General features: G+C 43.2%; 1 protein-coding gene across 2 annotated transcripts in view; it reads left to right on the top strand.

Moving 5' to 3' along the window:
* LOC119458019 (uncharacterized) overlaps window positions 1–20094 on the top strand; it is a 78419-nt gene that overhangs the window by 45257 nt on the left and 13068 nt on the right. The gene's annotated exons all lie outside the window — the stretch shown is intronic.

Raw genomic sequence — 20094 nt, 5'->3', positions numbered from 1 at the left:
CCGTATGTTACCAACTGGTAGCAAATTCGAAGTATGAACCGAGAAAAGAATCAGCCTCCTAGGAAAGAATCAAACGTAAAATGTGAAATTTGTCATGACCAAAATAAGTAAATGTGCGCCCTTGAATTGAGTCACTATAGTCAGTGTTACCTCTTGGATAGGACTCTCTTATCAGTGTTGCTTGATCTCTGTAGCTGGTCCAGTTGGATCAAATGAGCAATAGGCCAATGATACGGGGGATTTCAATTGCGGCTGAGCAGAACTTCCATCAAAATTGACTGCTCTGCCGAAGCTGCAGAAGAGCTGATCGCGATGTACCACTTCGAAGGAGATTGGAATTAATCGCGAAAAGTACACTGTAAGATTGTTCACACACCTTAGTGTATTTTTAGTGTCTATAGCTAGCTCCCTGACATCCTTGACAAATCTGTATTTTATACGGGAATACACCGTTATAGTGAGAGTTCCAATTTACGAAAACACCCTATGCCTCAAGAGTGTTTTCAAGATAAAACCCTTTGACCAATTGGGTGGAAGTGTTTGATGAACACTATTACAAGCCTTGCTATGAGGATCTTGAAGTAGGGCAGGCTGTAGCATGTACATATCCACTTCATTCTGTGTTTGGTGCGTACTGTCAACCTAAAAACAGAAATGTTATGTATGGTACGCATTCTACGTTTAATGCCTTTGCAAAAGCAGGGCATAAAATCTTTGTGAGAAAGCACGTAACCAAATGTGTGTGTTTTGTCTGAAATTGTCACATTTACCACGAATACAGAAATATCGAATGCATAAAGGGTAATTTATTCTAACCTCCTGTACAATTTAAAGATCTTAAACGCAGTGACGCATGCAGTGACGAATCTTCTGGCGGTGCCACGTCTAAGAATAGTCGCATCCAGCACCATTTTTCGGGGCACAGGTGAGGTTTGTGATGCCTTTGTGTAGATGAATTCCAATGTCGAAGGACAAGCAATCATATATCAAGCCAATTCTTTACTGATAGCTGTAGCATTCTGCTTCCTTTCTACCTCCAAAATAATTTGTTACAGTTTGACGTCAGGAAAGATACGTAAAACATTATAAGTAGTGTTACCTTGTATCATTCACTTTAGTATTTCAAGTTCCCACGCCGGCAAGAATTGAGAAAACTGAAGCACAGGATTTGCTTATATCCAAGAAATCGTTAATCGGAAGCCATAAAGCATGTAATACTGCAACGTCATAAATTTAGCAGACAGACGAGATGATAGTATTATAGCAATAACGCTGGACAGTTTCTTTCTGTTTAGGATATATGAACCACAGTAAAACAAAGCATCCGCCAAAATAAACATGCTTCTTTTTAGTGCAGTCAATTGCTTACAAATATTTCAATCCATTCTAAAGCGAAAAGGGAACAATGATAAGTCCAAAAATGTCATTGCGTTATTTTCCTAAAAGCAAGCTTTATTTAAAATAATGTGCAGCACTATGCTTCGCAATGCATTGCAGGTTACCCATTACAAGTACGTTGACATTATTACGTTCTTCTCAAAACCAATCGTTTATATGCCAACCAATATGTCAGAGGATGTGCTGGCCATAAGGAAAAAACAAATTCTGGAGTTTAACGTGCCAAAAGAATTAGCTTGCACGCGTCGACTAATAAAACACATGCGTTGTTGTTTGCCGGCTTCCTCTGTATTTTTCGTTGTCAATGGGAATCGAAATCAATTTGTCTTTTCGCAGCAGATTGCTTCTCCGACAAGGAGCAAAAACGACAGTGTTCTTCGCTTTTCCCAGGCAAACTATGCGAGCAAAGAAATCAAAAGTTGTGCTGGGGGGTGTGGGGACCAAGAAACGGTATCTTGCGGAAAATTTGAGCGAAACAATCATAAGCTGGAAGTCTTATAGTTAGGAAAAAAGCGGAGGCCACTGTTTGCTATTATTCATTCTATAAAAGCTATGTAGAACAAGAGAGAAAGGCGAAGGAGAGTGACGGATACACTGTCCAGTTGGTGCTGCTTGCGCGTTTTCTAATACGAACGAATGCGGACTCCCCCAGTTTTCTACGATTGCCAGCCACTTGCTCTATTTTTGTGAAAATATTCCAAACAATAGATATGTGAGTGATTAAACTATTGTTTTAATAAAGACAAAATATACGAAGATTACAGCTACGGACACTTCATGTGATTGATTCCAAGAATGTGGCTGCGAATTAATAGTCGAAGAAGCCTTAGTTTATAAAAAACGGAAACGACACATTATCAAAGAGGCGGACTGCAAAGTTGGACTAAACCAACACTGTGTTAGCAAAAATTGACTGTAATGTCTTAAAAAAAGCTCCCTCGTGCATGTACAAAATTGACCTCTGGAAGTGGATACAATATATTGCGTGTTTGTTTCTCTCACAGTCACTGCAGCGTCTCCCTATTATAGTTGCCAGGTGGTGTATGAAAGTATGCAATGCACTCACTTTCCAAGAAAGAAAATAATAATTTTTAGTCGGTATGTGCGTGTCTTCTCTACATAGACGTCTTTGTGAGTACTTGAGAAGTAAGAATGAAATATGCCATACTGCCAGTCACAAACAGCCTGACTTGTAGGCAGGAGTTCCCCGCATCCAATATGAAGATTTTAATTTTCAAGTAAAAGTTCAGTGAAACGTTCCTGTTGTTAATCAGGATCATAAAAATGTGGTTGCAGTTCCTTGAACATCGACAAAGCAATAAAATTTATCACCAGTTTGAGACAACAAACAACATGCCACTCTCAGCTGACCATTTTATTGTGTACCCGTATACATAAAATATTCGTGTAAATCATACATGGGGCTGCTATCTGCCAGTAGATAGGTCATCACAGCATGCTACACTTTTTGGGTCTCTTCTCTCTTTTTCAGGTACCTGTTTTTATCAAGTCCGGAATGACGTCAGCCTCGATAAAAGTTGCAGCTCCTGCCCCCACTACTTGAGTCCGTCGACGCTTTTGCTCTGTAATAATGAATGACACATTTGTAGAAGAAGCACAGGAGCTTACCAATATATACCCCCTTTCTGGTGGCCGAAAAAGAAGCTTGCTTTCTTAGGGGAATGTGATTGACGAACCTGTTACATGTGTATGTCGGAACAAATCAATGGTAGAGCACGCTCAACCCACAAAATTTAGTGCGCGTGCCCTGCGCTGTTTTCTACGCCTATGCTTTATAATCACGGCAGGAACCTCATGTGCGAAGAGATTTATTGGATAAATTCAAGAGTATGTTATTGCAGAAGCTTGATGATCTTTTGGGACGCCCTCCAAAAGCTTTGAATGCTCGTAAAAACAAATGAAACCATGTTCATCAAGCTCCTTTATATTGTTTAAAATAATTGGTAAGCACCAATTGGCAAAGCCCGGCCCTGGCAAACGTGTACAGCACAATAGCCTGTCTGCTACCTTCATGCGACAGTGCCGGCACATATTCACAATAAAACAAAGTCACAGTAGATTTAAATTAAATGGCGGCATTCTTGTTAAGGAACTTATTCCAAACATTTACGTGCTTTCTGAAGCCGGAACTTCTGCGAAACTACCAAGAAAAACAGCATCGCTGTTATTGCGCAAAAAATTAGATTGATCCTTTAGTTATCTCTTTCTGGTTTAGCAGGGGAACTGCAATTAACTATACCTACAATGTTTCTGTAAGACGCGACACCCATTCCAATGGTGGGAATGATACTTCCGATGACCTTGTTACACATATATAGCAGGCGTTAAGTATACTTCCCACCAACTGCGAAGCAGTTAGAAGAAATATTCCAGACGTATCAGACAGGCACTACAACGCCGTACCACACTGTAGCATCCTTCTAGATAGCTCCAAACTAAAATATACCTTGAAACAATCAGTCCAGTGTAGCTGCAACACAGCCGCAAGAAAATTGAGTCAGTCTCGATATTTCTTAGACTGAAGTTATCCCCGCTTGAGATTTTCTGTGAGCATAGCAAAGAATGTTGCTCTAAAAGTGAAGACCTTCCACTTGTTTTATTAAGGCGTCTATTCAACAAAACCTGCTAACGAAATAAATGTATATAACTTAATCCCATGGCAGGCAGATTGGAGCAATATCTAAGTGGCACTTTCTCCGGTATATAATACGCTGCAAGTTCAGAACAATTGCACCCAATTGAAAAGAACGGCTGCCGACGACACGTTATTGGAATGTAAAGTCGGTGGAATAAAGTTGTCAAGGCATCGGCTTTGCATCCTGAAAATCCCTACGGGCGAATAAATAGAGTGTTAGTTCGCTTTTTGTAGATGTTAAAAAATATCTGGGGCTTGCGTTTGCTTCAGCATTATTCTGTCAATACCCACTGTTATCAATTAATTCCACAGATAATACCTTGGTTATGAACGCTCAAGTTTCCTATGTGTTTTAGAATGTAGGTATATGTACGTGCATTGGCGCAGTCATACGTGACTTAGCATCCTGTACATGTTCGACGCGTACACGTAGACATGCTGCGAACGTTGCTTTGTTCGTGATCTTAGACTGTCGTCATTCAGAAAGAACGCGCCGTATTCTTTGCGCATGCCCCAAGTACGCACGCCAGCGGTGGAGGGGGCTGGTTTATTCACTATCACGGATAGGTGATTCATCACCTACTGAAGACATACCATACTGGGAGCATGAACTGAAAGTAAGCTGAGGAGCAGAGATATGCATGCGTCACTTGCATTCCGGCGCTACAGCGGGCTTGACGTGCTTGTTTAAGAATTCACTGACAATTTATTCACGCATTCTGCCAGCATCAACACTTGGATTCATATTTCTTTCCCATCGTATTATACCGACGCTGCGCAGCACGCATGACGAGTCAAACGCATTCGAACCTCTCTGTCATTTTCTATGACATTTGGTCGCTAAAAGCTTGCCGTCTGTGAACATGCTGTTCATTGAGCGCATCGCGCTTACACCTCGGAGGATGTGTTTTAAATTTTAAAAAAATCTTTGCCAGAAATGAGTGGCAGACCGCGTTGGCTCAGCTCTGCACCGGAAGAGCAACGGAAGGCAATCCAGCAGGCAGAAGATGCCGCCAGAGCCCAAGGACTCGAGGCATCTTCTAGGGAGGCAGCCCTAGGTCTCGCAAATCTGTTGCACTAAAATAAAGTTTATTCCCCCTCCTCCTCCTATTCATTCGCAAGCACAAAGACAACAAATTCTTAAGCTGTGTTTACAGTGAAAATTATGTGTGTGCCGCGTGTATTTATGTCACGTTACTGATCAAAGCAAAGCAATATAGCCGCATGTTAACAACTGGTAGAAAATTTGAAGTATGAAACAAGAAAAAGAATCAGCGTCCTAGGAAATAATGAAGCGTAGATTTTCATATTTATCATGACCGAAATAAGGAAATGTGTGCCCTTGAATTGAAACACTATGGTCAGTGTTACTTCTTGGATAGGCCACTCTTATCAACGTTGCTTGATCGCTGTAGGTTGTCCAGTTGGATCGAGTGAGTAATATGCCAATGATACGGAACGTTTTCAATTGCAGCTGAGCAGAACTTCCGTCAAAATTGACTGCAGAAGAACTGATCGCGATGTGTCGTTTTAAAGGAGAATGGACTGAATCGCTAAAAGCACACTGTAAAGTTCACTCACCTCAGGGGATTTTGAGTGTCTATAGCTAGCCCCCTGGCAGCCTTGAAAAATGTGGCTTTTATATGGAAATACACCGTTATGATAGGAGTTCCAATTTACTAAAATACCCTATGCGCGAAGATTTCGCTTGCTATGAGGATCTTGAAGTGTGACAGGCTGTAGCATGTGCATATGCACTTCATTCTTTGTTTCGTACGCACTGTCAACCTACAAACAGGAATGTTATGTATGGTGCGCATACTATAGACAATGTGTTTCCAAATGTAGTGCATACATGTTCGGGACAAAGAAGGTAACCAAATGTGTGTGTTCTGCATGAAACGTTCGCCGTGCTTTTCGAACGCCTCTCAATGGAGCAGAAGGTCGAAGTTGGTAAAGAAATTCCGTACCTGCCAATGACCTACGTGCATTATAGATTGCCAAAAAAGGAAAAAAATGCAACAAAAAGGCGTATCATGCTTTCAACTATGTCTAAAGGTTAAGTTGTATCTACATACGCTACTCCAATGAGGAATATTTTAAAATGCCGATGTACTATGGCGATCATTTCGCTCCTAATGAATTCCGTGCGTCATTAGTACAAGTCGACTGCATGTGAAAAACAATAATTCTCTCCAGCCTTTCAAAGGTTGCTTACGCATCAGCAATATTGATCGATTTGCTTTCCAGCGTACGTCATATAAAGTACGTCTTCGATGCTTTTTTAGGAATTGATATCTTCATCGGAACTGGAGTGACTTATTCAAAATACAAAAACAAACATTACAATAAAAACAATAGCAGCACTAGCAAGACGCAAACAATGACTTAATTGCTGTGTTCTTAGTTTCTGTTTACCTAAATACAGCCTAGGATGCCTACTTCCGCAAGGCTACGCCAAGGATCTCCCTTGCTGCGCGTGCGATCTCGCCTTCCCCTAGTGAGGAGCCGCGGCGTGTCGACACACGGAGTGGGTCGGAGTTGCAATATAGGGCGCCTATTGAATATCAAGTGACACCGCCTATTGAATATCAAGTAGCACCGCCTATTGAATATCAGGTAGCACCGCCTATTGAATATCACGTAGCACCGCCTATTGAATATCAAGTAGCACCGCCTATTGAATATCGAGTAGCAACGCCTATTGAATATCGAGTAGCACGGCCTTAAGCATTCGATTATATGTGAAGAGCAGCACGCGGGGACGCCTGGTACACTCGTTGTCTTGTCGCTTGCACATGGCTCTCTTGGGCTAAATAAAGGACGTGGGTCTCGCAACTTCGGGCGAGTAGCAGGAGTGGTGTGGCTGCAGTAGGTAGCGCAATTCTACTTATTGAGTACAACTTACTCTAAGAGGCAGACATTTTTTTAAACAACAATGAAAGTTTATATTACCTTAATCACAAAAGTATTGACATTACCATTTGAAGGGTCCCTGAACCACCCCTCGGGCTTGGTGAAAAAATACCTGTAAAGCAACACTTGTAAAAAACACTTCTAAAGCAAATCCAGGAAATTAAAAAAAACATGTTTAGATATGTTTTTTTTGGCAAAGACTCATAAGGATAGCTGTCCCCTTCGTGTTATTATTACGGAGAAGGGAAGATAGAGGAAATGTTTAGCTCTTTTTCTGCAAGATAAGCTGACCATGCTTAAAATTGAAGACCCATTCCTAGTAAAGAATTCCACGCAGGTTGCTGAATACTTGCTCCAGCATAGGAATGCAAATGTGTCTCCCTTTTCTATAGATATAAAAGACAATTTCTACTCTTTACCGCAAGATGCACTAATATCATGTGTTGAGCAGGCTATTGACAGGTTAGGTGCCGTTTCATTTCAACACAGTTGTGGAGTATCCGTTAGGGGTTTTTCGGAATTGCTTGAGGTGTATCTTAGATCTACCTTTGCCACTTGGGACAAAGGTATTTACCTGCAAAAACGCGGAATTTTCATTGGGTCATGTATAGCCCCTGTCCTCAGCGACCTGTTTTTAACTATGCATGACAGGAAGATCAACACTTGTCTCGATGGAACTAGTGTAATCAAAGTTTTTTGATTTGTGGACGACTTTCTAATCATCATTGACAACGCCAATGCGGATTTTTATGAATCAGTTGGAAACGTGCTTGATATTTTCAAGCGCAACTTAAACCCCTTAATTTTGACGCATGAACTGCCTGAGAAGAATTCAATTAGGTTTTTAGAGCTACGACTACAGTTTTTTAATGATCACGTATGTTGTGGTTATGAACCGAGAGCAAAAAAAGCTTTATTGCCGGCTGTATCTGCCGACTCAAAGCTCGTGAAACGTAGCAATGCTAAGTACATCTTTACTAATGCTCTAACAGTCTTGTGAACATATGCTCCACGAAAGCCTAGCACTTTGAAATGGACGGCTGTCTGACGCGGGATACCCGGAACCCCTGGTGGTCTCCGTGGCTGAGGGCTTGTTGAAAATATGAGAGCAGTTCGGCAATCTGAGAAGAAAGATGTGGCAGCTTCGGACGTGCGCAGGAAAATAGCCGTTATTCCGTACATCCACCAAACTTCCCACAATCTAAAGAAGATTGGGAAACGTGTAGGCGTTGATGTTGTGTTTTCAGCTCCGCTGAAACTTTCATTCCTATGCAAGAAAACAAACCCGGGCAATATCAAAGAGAAGAAATCATGCAAGATTCAACACCAGGATCGTTTTGTATCTTGTGACGAGGGTGTCGTATATCGCGTGCCGTTGGCTTGCGGACGCGAATACATTGGACAGACTGGCAGATGCATAAACACCAGACTGAGAGAGCACACCAAGAATGTAAGTGACGGTAATCAGGGCCAGCTTGGGTTACATTGCCGTAAATGTGGTGATAAGACTACGTGTCGTCATACCAATCCATGCAAGCCTAAGTTCAAGAAAAGCGGGATTGTATTTCGACACTAAGATCAGCACGTCAGAGAAATAATTGAGGCGGTTAAGATTGCTCGTGCGGGAGAAATGTGTGTGAGCATGCCATCACTAACATTGAATAAGGAAGAACTACGGTATTTAGAGGGTTGGTGATTTGGCCCACGTTGATATCACCTTGTGCCATTCATGCTGACTGATATTTCTTTCCTTATCCCCTTGATTTTCCTTTCTTGCTGACGCTTCGTATGTGTACATATGCCTAGCATTGTCAGTAGAATAAACAGTTGGAAGTCAGCGCTCATTTCACTCTGTCTCTATCGTCGTCCCTTTCTTGTTATTTTTCGCGCTGTTACACAAGTTACAAGTTGAAAAAACACCGTCCGCGGATGGCATTCGCTGCTGTGAACATCCCAGTCAAAGTTTGCAGTCGTGCGCGGCGCGTGGATTTCACAAGCGGAGCGCGAAATCACCGTTTTCTCAAACTCTCTTTTTTCAAAGCAAGCCTGCGGCCCACTCTTTTCTGGGTGCTATATTTCGTAATATCGCAGATTTTAATACATCGCTGCTGTTGGCCAATAGCTGACGTCGATCAAGAAGGGTGTTTGGAAAAGTGCGCTTCTTCCTTCAGCTACTGTGTATAGTTGATGAAGCAGTTTAATAAACACGATGAGGTAAGTAAAAATCTGCTTTCGAATTTCGATAATAATTACGCGTGATTTCGGAAGAAACCGACTATCGTCTGCTCCCGCTCGGCCAGGCCGCCCGCGTTAGAATTAAACTTTGGCCGCCCTGCTTATCGATGTCTTAGCCGTCCGGTCTAGCTAATTTAGACTAGCTTTAATTGAACAATCCACTAGCCTCGAACCACACGAAACTTAAGGTCAGACGGCACGCACGCATTGAAGCGAACGCTTACTACCGGCCGCTGCCGGATAGAAGCCTTGGAAGATATCGCTTCGTAAAAAGTGCTTCAGTGTTCCATTAAAGTAATTGCTTACAGCTAAAATTGCAATTTACAAATTTTAGACAGCCAAATATTTAAGTATTGTGCAATCAGAATCAATTCTGACGATTGCACTCGTTAAACGATAAACTCGAATGTCGCGCTGCCAGCCACACCACTCCTGCTACTCGCTCGAAGGCGCGAAGGCCGTGTCTTTACTTAGCCCAAGAGAGCCATGTGCCTGCGCCAACAAGACAACGAGTGTACCAGGCGTGCCCGCGTGCTGCTCTTCACATATAATCGAATGCTTGAGGCCGTGGCTACTCGATATTCAATAGGCGGTGCTACTTGATATTCAATAGGCGCCCTATCTTTAAACTCCGACCCACTCCGTGTGTCGACACACCGCGGCTCCCCACTAGAGGAAGGCGAGACCGCACGCGCAGCAAGGGAGATCCTAGGCGTAGCCTTGCGGAAGTAGGCATCGTAGGCTGTATTTAGGTACACAGAAACTAAGAACACAGCAGTTAAGTCATTGTTTGCATCTTGCTAGTGCTGCTATTGTTTTTATTGTAATGTTTGTTTTTGTATTTTGAATAAGTCACTCCAGTTCCGATGAAGATACAAATTCCTAAAAAAGCATCGAAGACGTACTTTATATGACGTACGCTGGAAAGCAAATCTATCAATATTGCTGATGCGTAAGCAACCTTTGAGAGGCTGGAGAGAATTATTGTTTTTCACATGCAGTCGACTTGTACTAATGACGCACGGAATTCATTAGGAGCGAAATGATCGCCATAGTACATCGGCACTTTAAAATACGTCTCATTGAAGTAGCGAATGTAGATGCAACTTAACCTTTGGGCATCGTTGAAAGCATGATACGCTTTTTTGTTGCTTTTTTCCCTTTTTCAGCAATGTATATGCACGTAGGGTGGGATAAGGGATAAGGCCAAGTCATGAAGCTAGTAGTTTTGTCGGTATAAACCTTTCCAACGAGAGCTCCCTGGGCCTCGTCGTAAGACTTTAAGATTGCTGTGAACCCCCCCCCCCCTCCTCACCCGAAACCACTGCATAAGCTTCAACGCACTCCTCTGTACTCACACGCAACAGTCCAAAGAGGAGGTGTTTGTTTCCCCACGACAGAAATGTATATATATTGCAGCAAACACAGAGTGTGTTTATCCAGCATTTCAATTGTTTTTGCGTGTGCATTTAATTTTTTTTTCTTTAATGCATAAACAAGTGTCACAGCTTCAGGCAAGCTAGAATACTGTCTGCCACTCCGGCAATCAAATTTTGTCGCTCAGAATGCCACTCGGCGCTTGTGGTATCCATTCTACTTCTTTGCCTTTGTTGTTTCGTGCTACCTTCACTTTATTGCAGAATGATTCCACAGTTACAAATGCTGCCAACTACAAGCTTGCTTGCTGTTTGCAATACGTATCACACTGAAGTAAGGGAAGTACTACACACAACGATAAGAAATACCACAATAATTTGTCTATTACAAAGCTGCCACCTCTGAGCAACTTGCTTAGAATGGCACATTCAGTATGGATATTGACCATTTGTGTGGCCCTTTGCTCCCTCCTGTCCGCAATTGTGCATCTACCTTCTAAAAGCAGGAATCATTACCAACTCATCAGCATTCTGTTCTAATATGGACCATAGTTCCTCTACCTTTAGTGATGTTTCTACGTTAGTTGAAATGTAACTGATCTAGCTGCATGCAAGTGTAGAAGCATACACCAACGTGCAGACAAACTTTTCCAGCAACGAGTGGCATGAATGGACTTGTTTTCTGTATATAGGTTCTAAAAGTCCCAAATATTTGAACTATTGGGCAATTCCTGCCAAGTATAAATGATCAATAGTGATTGCATGTTTTACCGGTAATTAAAATCCATGGAAGCAGTAAGGACAGTACTTACTAAACCATATGTTCATATTTTTGATGCAAGAGCATCAAATGGCAAATTGAGGGGAAAAGCCGGCGTCTGTCATCTGCAAAAACAAAAAACGACCTAAGTTCTGATTGGCTGCGACGTTACGTCCCCAGCCTGTCTTAAGGCATGTGAGCGGGCGAAAGGGGTCTGTTGCTGTTTCGATAGCGCGCCAGGTGTTTCCGGGAGGGCTAGGGCATCGCCGCGACGCCACATCACCCTCGCTCTCGGAGGCCTGCGTTATCCGCGCGTTCCTTGTCAGTGCAAGCTCTCGCCTGCGTTCTTACTGCGCCTCGGTAAGGCCAAATCCAAATGCGCAAAGCCATTTAGCCAAGCGTCTCAGAGCGCTCGCTTGCCCTTCAGGAGTTCATAACTCGAAGGACCGTTCAAAGTCGTTCAACGGGACATTACTGCTTTCGCATTCACAACTCATAATAAATGCTTATATGTCCTCCGTTAATCACTAAAGTGTATCGTACATCACTTCAGAGACAATAATAGCCTTGCCAATACAACTGAATACATACACACCTCACGTGATTGCTTTAAACTACCACTAACAGCACAACCAGACATAGAGAGAGAGGAAAGGCAGGGAGGTTAACCAGACGCATGTCCGGTTTGCTTCCCTGCACGGGTGGAAGGGGGTATAAGGATCAAATGAGAGAAAGGAGATGGAGGCTTTCTCAGCTCGTAAAGACCTGTATTATAAAATGCGTGATGATGCTTTGTGTAAACTGATGCTCTTACCTGCATGATCAGTTTGGTCAGATGACAGCCCTTCGAAGAGAAAGACAAAAATTTCTTCACCCAGGAGTGCGAAATGAAGGTGTGGTATTTTTGGTATATGCAGTGGTATTGCTTACTAGCACCTTTCTCACAATGTGCGGAGCAGCCGGGTAAAATGACTAGGCGGTTGGATGCTGAGGAGGCGTCTAGTAATCCCTTCCAGTGTCCTTGGATGCTTCGTATGTGGCAGCAAATATTGCTGTCGTTATTGCTGGTCATGTCATGAAATGGCATAGGCATAATCTAAAAACTAATGCACCACTGTGTTCAAGTATCGCAGTAAGCGTCCGCTGTACAGCATCGGTAACAAATAGCTGCTTTCAACGTGTGTATTTGACGAGTATCAGCTGCCTATGTCAGTTGCGTCACAGCACTACGCCGCAATGTTAGCAGTCGATAACAATTCTGTATTTAGGTAACTTCACCTCTTCCAGAGTACTGGCACTTGCAGACCCTTTTCACAATGATCCCGTGGGCGCTGCCATGTCTTAACACGTGAGGAAGCGTCCATTGCTTGCATCAGCTGCCACCGTTTCTTCCTTGTTTACAATGAATGTCCATGACGCCCAGTGCTGCTCAGCGAACCTCTGTTACAGCGTAAGATGTTATGGGCTCATTCAAATAGCCGTTTCGGTTCGCGATGGTGTCTGCCGCCGGTGTCCGGTGACTGTAACCGCTATCGCCGGAAATGCGAAAAAAAGTATCCGGTTCCCGCCGGGATTGAACCCGGGCGGGCTGCGCGAGAGTCGGATACTCTAGCACTGGGCCATGCAAGCGCCTGCGACGAAGTAGCGGAAAATGCCTTATAAACGCGCCCTAGGCAGGCACGCAGGCGCAGACGACGAGGTGCAATTCAGACGAGGCGCGCAATAAACGCATTTCCGAGCTTTCGCCAGTTAGGTGGCGCCATCTAGTTAAGGAGCCTGCAAACGCAGCGTACCCGACATGAAAGTTGCATATAGAAGTTGCATGCTGCATGTAACTGGACCTGGTTAACTCAAACAGGCTAGGTGACTATTTGTCACCAGCCCGTTTTGAAGATTACAATAAACAATCATTATCATCATCAACAACAACAACGTAACGTGCCACGGGTCAAGAGATGTGAGCTGTGCGCCACCTATTCTTAATACCTCTTCGGTACACGTCATGGCGTCTCCTCGCGATGTAGGAACCGCTGCTGAACAAGCGAATCGTAGAGCTACATGCGCGGTTACAACCAGGCACCATCGGGATCAGCAGACTGCTGTGCAGAGAATATATTACAAGCCGCAGCTTGCCATCGACGCTGGGCGGACAGTTCAGTTCGTTCTCGTCAAAACAAGGCGAAGAGACTTTGCCACAAAGACCCTCTTGAGCTTGGTGCGAAATTGGAGCTACTCTTGAACCTCTCCACCAGCTTACGCTGTGACTGTGCTACGTGTGCCGCGCAGGTCTGAGTTTTTTCGGCAGATATTGTAGATAGTGACTGGGTAGACGACATGAAGCTTTAGCCACAGATTCGGAAGACATGTAAGCGTTTTTGGAACTCATTACTCACATAACATATGAGAATCTTACTATGCATGATGCACCGCCGGTCCCTTTGTCGCTGCGTAACGAGCGGTGCTCACTCTTGTCCATGTTCAAGCGTTGAAGTCGTTCTTTCGTTGGAGGTTAATCATACAACAATCTCGGATGAGTTCATTTTTTTTTGCCCTCGAGAAAAGCCGTCCATCCCCAAGGGCTGGCAACACAGGAAGTTCTTAAGTAGCAGCGGTTCGTGAACTTAGTCACACCAGGTCATTTCGATTTTCTTAACATGTCCTGTCACTCTTTCGGCAGCCAACTACTACACACATTTGCCCTCTACCGTTCCACATTTTGCTGCATGAATGAAGTACGGTATGTTAGCGAAAGCCAAACTGCATTTATGACAGCTGATCACATTGTAGCACAGCCGAAGTGGTAATGTTTCTTAATGATGCGTTTTCACTGAGGCAGCATGCCTCTAGAGTCACTGGAAAAAATTTTAGAGTATCGCATTTGTTTTCCGCGCGCCGCCGCCTGCCGCGGCCACCGCTGATTGGGGCACTCGTGTCACGTGACCTTTTGCCGCCATATTGCTTCCAAGCCCTTTCAGTTGGCACGTCGCATTGGCACGTCGAACCCGTAGCGTACGCTTCGCGCACGGAAGAGCACTTGGCCGTTTCGTTCAACGCTTGCGTTGCGCTTGCGAACACAGGCGCCAGCAATAACCCATCATGATGCCTGGTTGCTGCGCCTTCGGGTGTAGCAACCGAACGGAGTCCGGGAAGGCATTTTTCTGTTTTGCGTGTAGGAAGGACGACGGTGAACGACGTTCTGCGTGGTTCCACAGAATTGGCCGCAAAAACTTCGCGCCCTCGAAGAACACCCGCTTGTGCGAGGTAAGTTTCTTGAATAACTAGTTTGCTGGACAGTTATTGCTTTCAAGCAACCGTACTTGCGTGTGACCGCTAAGCTTTACCTGTCCGGTTCACGCTCATCGTTCTGCGTGCGGCTATTGAACACTATGTAGCCAGCACATGGGGTTTTGAGTGAGCTCTTCTGTTCTCGTGGCTCGCTTTGTTTCACGCTATCGAAAATCGCCCAGTACCTATCTTTCAAGTAAGCTCTCCGGTTCGCGCTGCCCGCTCTGCTTTGCGCTATTGTTTAATGTAAACTGTTTGGTTCACGCGGCTCGTTTTATTTTGCGCTATTGAAAATCACCCGTACCTATGTTTCAAGTGAGCTCCTCTACTTAGTGCTGTTGAAAAAATCGTAGTACGAACTTTCTAGCAAGCTCTCCACTGTTTCATTCGGTTTGCGCGCCGCGTTTGAAGAAAACGTAGCACATATACATGTCAAGTAAGCTGGAGTGCTTGATTCGCGCGGCTAGTTGGAAACAACAAACATACATTTCAAGTGAGCGTGTTGTGATCAGAGGGGGAGCGAAGTTGTTAAAGCATTTAGCGGATTACTGAGTGTTTATCCATTAGATAACTTCAGGGCAGTTACGAAAAGATCTGCCTAATATTCTTAACTGCAATACGGCTTAGATTGCACATAAAATACTGATTTGCTTTTTACGCGACGTTAGCGTGTGTACGTTTCTCAAAAAAAAATATACCGCTGCGTTGTAGTGCGCTGAGCGGTAGCTTTGCCACAGTAATAGCTGGTCAGAAACGGTCACCGCGTAAAGCGATAAACAATGCTCGTGTCAGTACAGTCGTCTGAGATATTGGGCGATTGGCATAGCTGCATACTTCGGATGAAAACAAGACGCGGACGAAAAGCGCTGGTGTTTTTATTTTATCCACATCTTGTAGCCCTCTTACTCAAACTCATCAAATAGCTACAGAGTAAAAGGAGACGGTTGCCATGAATAACAGTGTTTTAAACAAGCACCAGGTCTATATAGAAAATGTTGCTTCAAAATGTCTTCTATATATTTCCTGACTATGTTCTTTGCGACTACTTACATTTTAGATATTTTAATCACTGTCACAGGGTAGGTTTATTAACATTCCTATTTTTCTTTGTTTTCTCGATGGACAAACTATAGGACCATTTTATCCCTGATGATTTTGAGAAACCGAGAATCGATGGTAAAAAGAAGTTGAAGTGGAAGGCAATACCAAGCATTTTTGCGCATCGGCCGCAGAAAAATTCCAAAAAGCCACCATTTCCTAGACTCCAGTACACGCTGCAAGCAAGCACTGTCTGGCAACCAGACTGCCACCAGCTGACAACTGATATCCTGGGAGATGCAGTTGAGGCACCACAACCAACAGAGAGCCAAGGGGCACCTGAGGTCCCAGAAGACACTCCAGGTACCCAGGGAGCACTTGACATCCTAGGAGGGTCTGACAGCTCTGCTGTGATTGGAAATCCAGCAATTGAATGCACAACAGCAGGTACTGTGTGTAATATGCAGTTAAGCAAATTCACAGTATATTTGAAAACATAATTTCTAGTCTGAAATCCTCTGGATTGCATTTATTGAATTGTGATAAGGATTGCCTGAATGTAAAATGCGATCAATCAAAGGGAACACTCTTGTATGTGGCCTTCACTTTGCTGACACTCTTGCTGCAAGTGGTGAATAAAACTATCGCTTGTTTACTTACAGCATGATCAAAACAGACAGGACAGTAAGTAAAGAATTAGACGAGTACTGTGGCGAACTGTTACGGCATTGTGGCTGTTGTTTTCATTCCTGAGAAAGTTGTCCAGTCTTTGCCAGGCAGTGCAATCACGCGCAGAGGCCTCAAGTTCGGCATTGCACAGTGCTTGCAAGAACAGGCATAGGTAAAGGCTAGTGCCGTGTGGTGAGACCATGTTCGCAAAATTTTGCTGTCATGTGAATCATGGTACATTGGCTAGATGGGTCGATGTATGAGTACGAGATAGCAGGAAGGCTTTTCTAGATTGAAGAATGCAGTTCAAGCATTTGGCTTTGTATTGATGCCTGGCCTCGCCCAGAAAGCCACTCAAGCTCTTTTACAGTATCTGAAGGTGACAGACTTGATTGCCAAACTTTAGATACATTGCATCTGGCTTAGTGCATGTCAAAGTGCCATCAACATTCATGTTTCTTTCATTTCCCTATTCCCTTCCCCACATGTAGGGTAGAAAACTGGACAAAGTCTCGTTAACCTCCCTGCTTTTCCTTCTGTCTCTCTCTTTCTCTCTTTGTATCGGCCATGTATGCTTATTTTTTTATTCTGTGTGCATTCTTTGGAGGAAAAAATACGAGAAATTTGCCTCTTCCTCGCAGTGGAGGCGTATTAGATTTGAAAAAGCGGTGACAAATGCACAACCGAGGCATCAGTAGCGCTAAACAGAAAAGAAATACACTAGCAATAAACTTGCAGCGTGAGTAAAAATGCATTGTGTGTAAACATTGACTAATGGCAAGAAAACATTTATCAATCTGGTTGCCAAGAGCTGACAGCTGATAGCCTGATATATTCAGGGGACACATTGCAAGGAACAGGGAGCCAAGGAGCACCTGAGGGCCCAGAGGAAACTCAAGGTATCCATGGAGCATCTGAGAGCCTAGGAGGGACTGACAGTTCTTCTGCGACTTTAAACTCACCAACGGAATGCTCTACAGCAGATACAGGTACCGTGCAGTTAAGCGCTAATTCGCAGCATATTTCCAAACATCAATTGTAGACTGAAATCCTCTTAAATGTATTCTATTGAACCGTGACCAAGCAAAGTGATAATGAGTATTGCCTGATGTAAAGTGCAGTACACTGTTAAAATGAACACTCGTGTGTGCTGTCTTCACTTTACTGGCATTTTAGCTACAGGCGGCAATTAAATCTGTCACATGTTTACCAACGTTCAGTAATGCTCAGTGCTTGCAAGAACAGACACAGCTAAAGATTAGTGCCGTGCGGTGACCATGTTTGCGAAATTTCGCTGTCATGCGAATTGTGCACTTCGGCTAGACTGGTTGATGTATCAACAAGAAATTGCGGGAACATTTTTTCTAGGTTGAAGAACCAATGTGGTTTTACATTGCTCATGTACACCTGTTTTTGGTTACATCTGCTTTGGAGGAACAAAAACGAAAAAGCCCACATCATAGAGGAGGCATACCAGATCGAAAAACATTCTTGTTTATAGTGTTATTCTATCGTATCTAGCGGTTTTTGGGTTGTATTTTAATGTTATTGGTTTGTGCATATCTGAGTGTTTTCTATTTATATGCGATTTACTCGCAATAAATATTCTGCGTGAGTAAAACACATAGGTAAATGTAGTTGCATAGACACACCCAACTAGCAACAGCAAAAGCAGCAAACTGCACATTTATGTAGAAAGGCGCCACTGCCATCAGCCACAAATAATCTGCTGCAAAGCCAATTTTAGGCTTTCCAGATGAAAAAATTCACACGTACTTTACATTCACGTGTTCGCTTATGTCTTCTAGCAGGTTTGCATGTTTTTTATCTGGATCACTGCGTTCAGCAGAGCTCCTAATTATGCCGTTAATTTACCCACTTCACTGTCAACTTCAAGATTTTGGACAATATCTTGTAACCTGTCTTTACACAATCTTTGCTTCTTGTGCCAATCCATCCTGACATCGTCCCATTTGCAGTGTTTCTGTCACATTCCAGAACATAACAACAAGCCCAACTCAATATGTTTATCGATTCTCTTTTTCCTTCAGTGTTATATAGAGCCATATTGCGGATTTTAAGCATTTGCCAAATCGCCTATAGCTTCAACCTTATCTTAAATGCTATTTCGAACATCACCTATTATCGTAGTTCCACACATTCATTTTAAATCCTTATTTCAGATTCTCGGAAGATTTTATTGTTGGCATTATTTGCTAAATAGCGCATTAAATTATTTTGCAGCAGAATATGACCCAACCGATGAGGTTCTAGTGTTAAAACGGCAATTCAACTTGGAACAGAAGAAACGATCCAAGGCTGAATAAGAATTCAGAAACCTGCGGCAATCCTTCAACAAGATTTTTGCAGAAGATCAACTGCGTTATCTACAAAAAGGGACCATGAGGGGATCTGCGTGGACTGACAAAACAATGCAGGAATCCTTAAAAGTGCGACTCGCCTGCAGATCAACAGGTTACGAGTACCTCCGCGACAATTGATGGCCACTGCCTGCAGAGAGAACTCTCCAAAAGAACATCGCTTGGACAGATTACTTTATTAGTAAAAGTTCAGTTAGTGTTTCTCTTTATTGTCCCTGTAGGTCTTCCTGCTATTGCAAAAAGGTTATTTTAGAGGGTTTATATAATTGTTTGCTCTTGAGAACCTCTGGTCATAACGAATACTGTGGTATCAGTGTAGTTTATCAGCTAGAGCTTACTGTGTGAAACACATGTGAATGTAGCTTAAGTTTTCAGAAGCAAAGTGCACACTCGGTAGTGGACTTCCATTTCCTAGAGTAGAATGTGACAAAATTTTAAGTGAATATAATTTTATGTATTAACTATGGTGTATTAACTATGATTAACTAACTATTAACTTTAGGCATTACCTGGGATATTATTGGCCTTAGTGAGGTTAGAAGAAATGGTGAGGCTTACACAGTGCTCACTAACGGCCACGTCCTCTGCTACAGAGGTCTTCCAGATAAGAGAGAATCCGGAGTAGGATTTCTAGTTCATAACAACACAGCGGGCAACATTGATGAATTCTACAGCATTATAGAGAGGGTAGCAGTCGTCGTAATAAAGCTGAATAGGAGGTACAAAATGAAGGTAGTACAAGCCTACGCCCCAACCTCTAGTCACGATGATGAAGAAATCGAAGTATTTTATGAAGATGTTCAATTAGCAATGAGAAAGGCGCAAACTCAGTATACTGTAGTCATGGGTGACTTCAATGCAAAAGTGGGGAAAAAGCGGGTTCGTGAGCAAGCAATTGGCAACTACGGCATCGATTCTAGGAATGCAAGAGGAGAGATGTTAGTAGAATTCTCGGAAAGGAATAGGCTTCAAATAATGAATACTTTCTTCAGGAAGCGCAGCAACAGGAAGTGGACCTGGAAAAGCCGTAATGGAGAAACAAGGAATGAAATAGATTTCATACTCTCTGCCGATCCAAGCATAGTGCAGGATGTAGAAGTGTTAGGTAACGTAAACTGCAGTGACCTTAGGTTAGTGAGGTCTACGATTTCTCTCAATTTGAAGAAAGAAAGAGTGAAATTAGTCAAGTGGAAACAGGCCAACCTAGAGGCAGTAAGGGTAAAAGCAGACCAATTCATGCTGGTGCTCGCCAACAAATATGCAGCTTTAGAAAATGAAGATAAAGACAACATAGAGGTCATGAATGAAACCGTAACTAGGTTGATCTGAAAACCAGCAATTGAAGTAGGAGGTAAGGCACCAAGGCAACCAGTAGGTAAG

The sequence above is a fragment of the Dermacentor silvarum genome, chromosome 7 (assembly GCF_013339745.2).
Source record: "Dermacentor silvarum isolate Dsil-2018 chromosome 7, BIME_Dsil_1.4, whole genome shotgun sequence".
Classification (NCBI taxonomy): Eukaryota; Metazoa; Arthropoda; class Arachnida; order Ixodida; family Ixodidae; genus Dermacentor; species Dermacentor silvarum.
The sequence above is the reverse complement of the archived record's forward strand: the minus strand, read 5'-3'. Positions and strand labels throughout refer to the sequence as shown.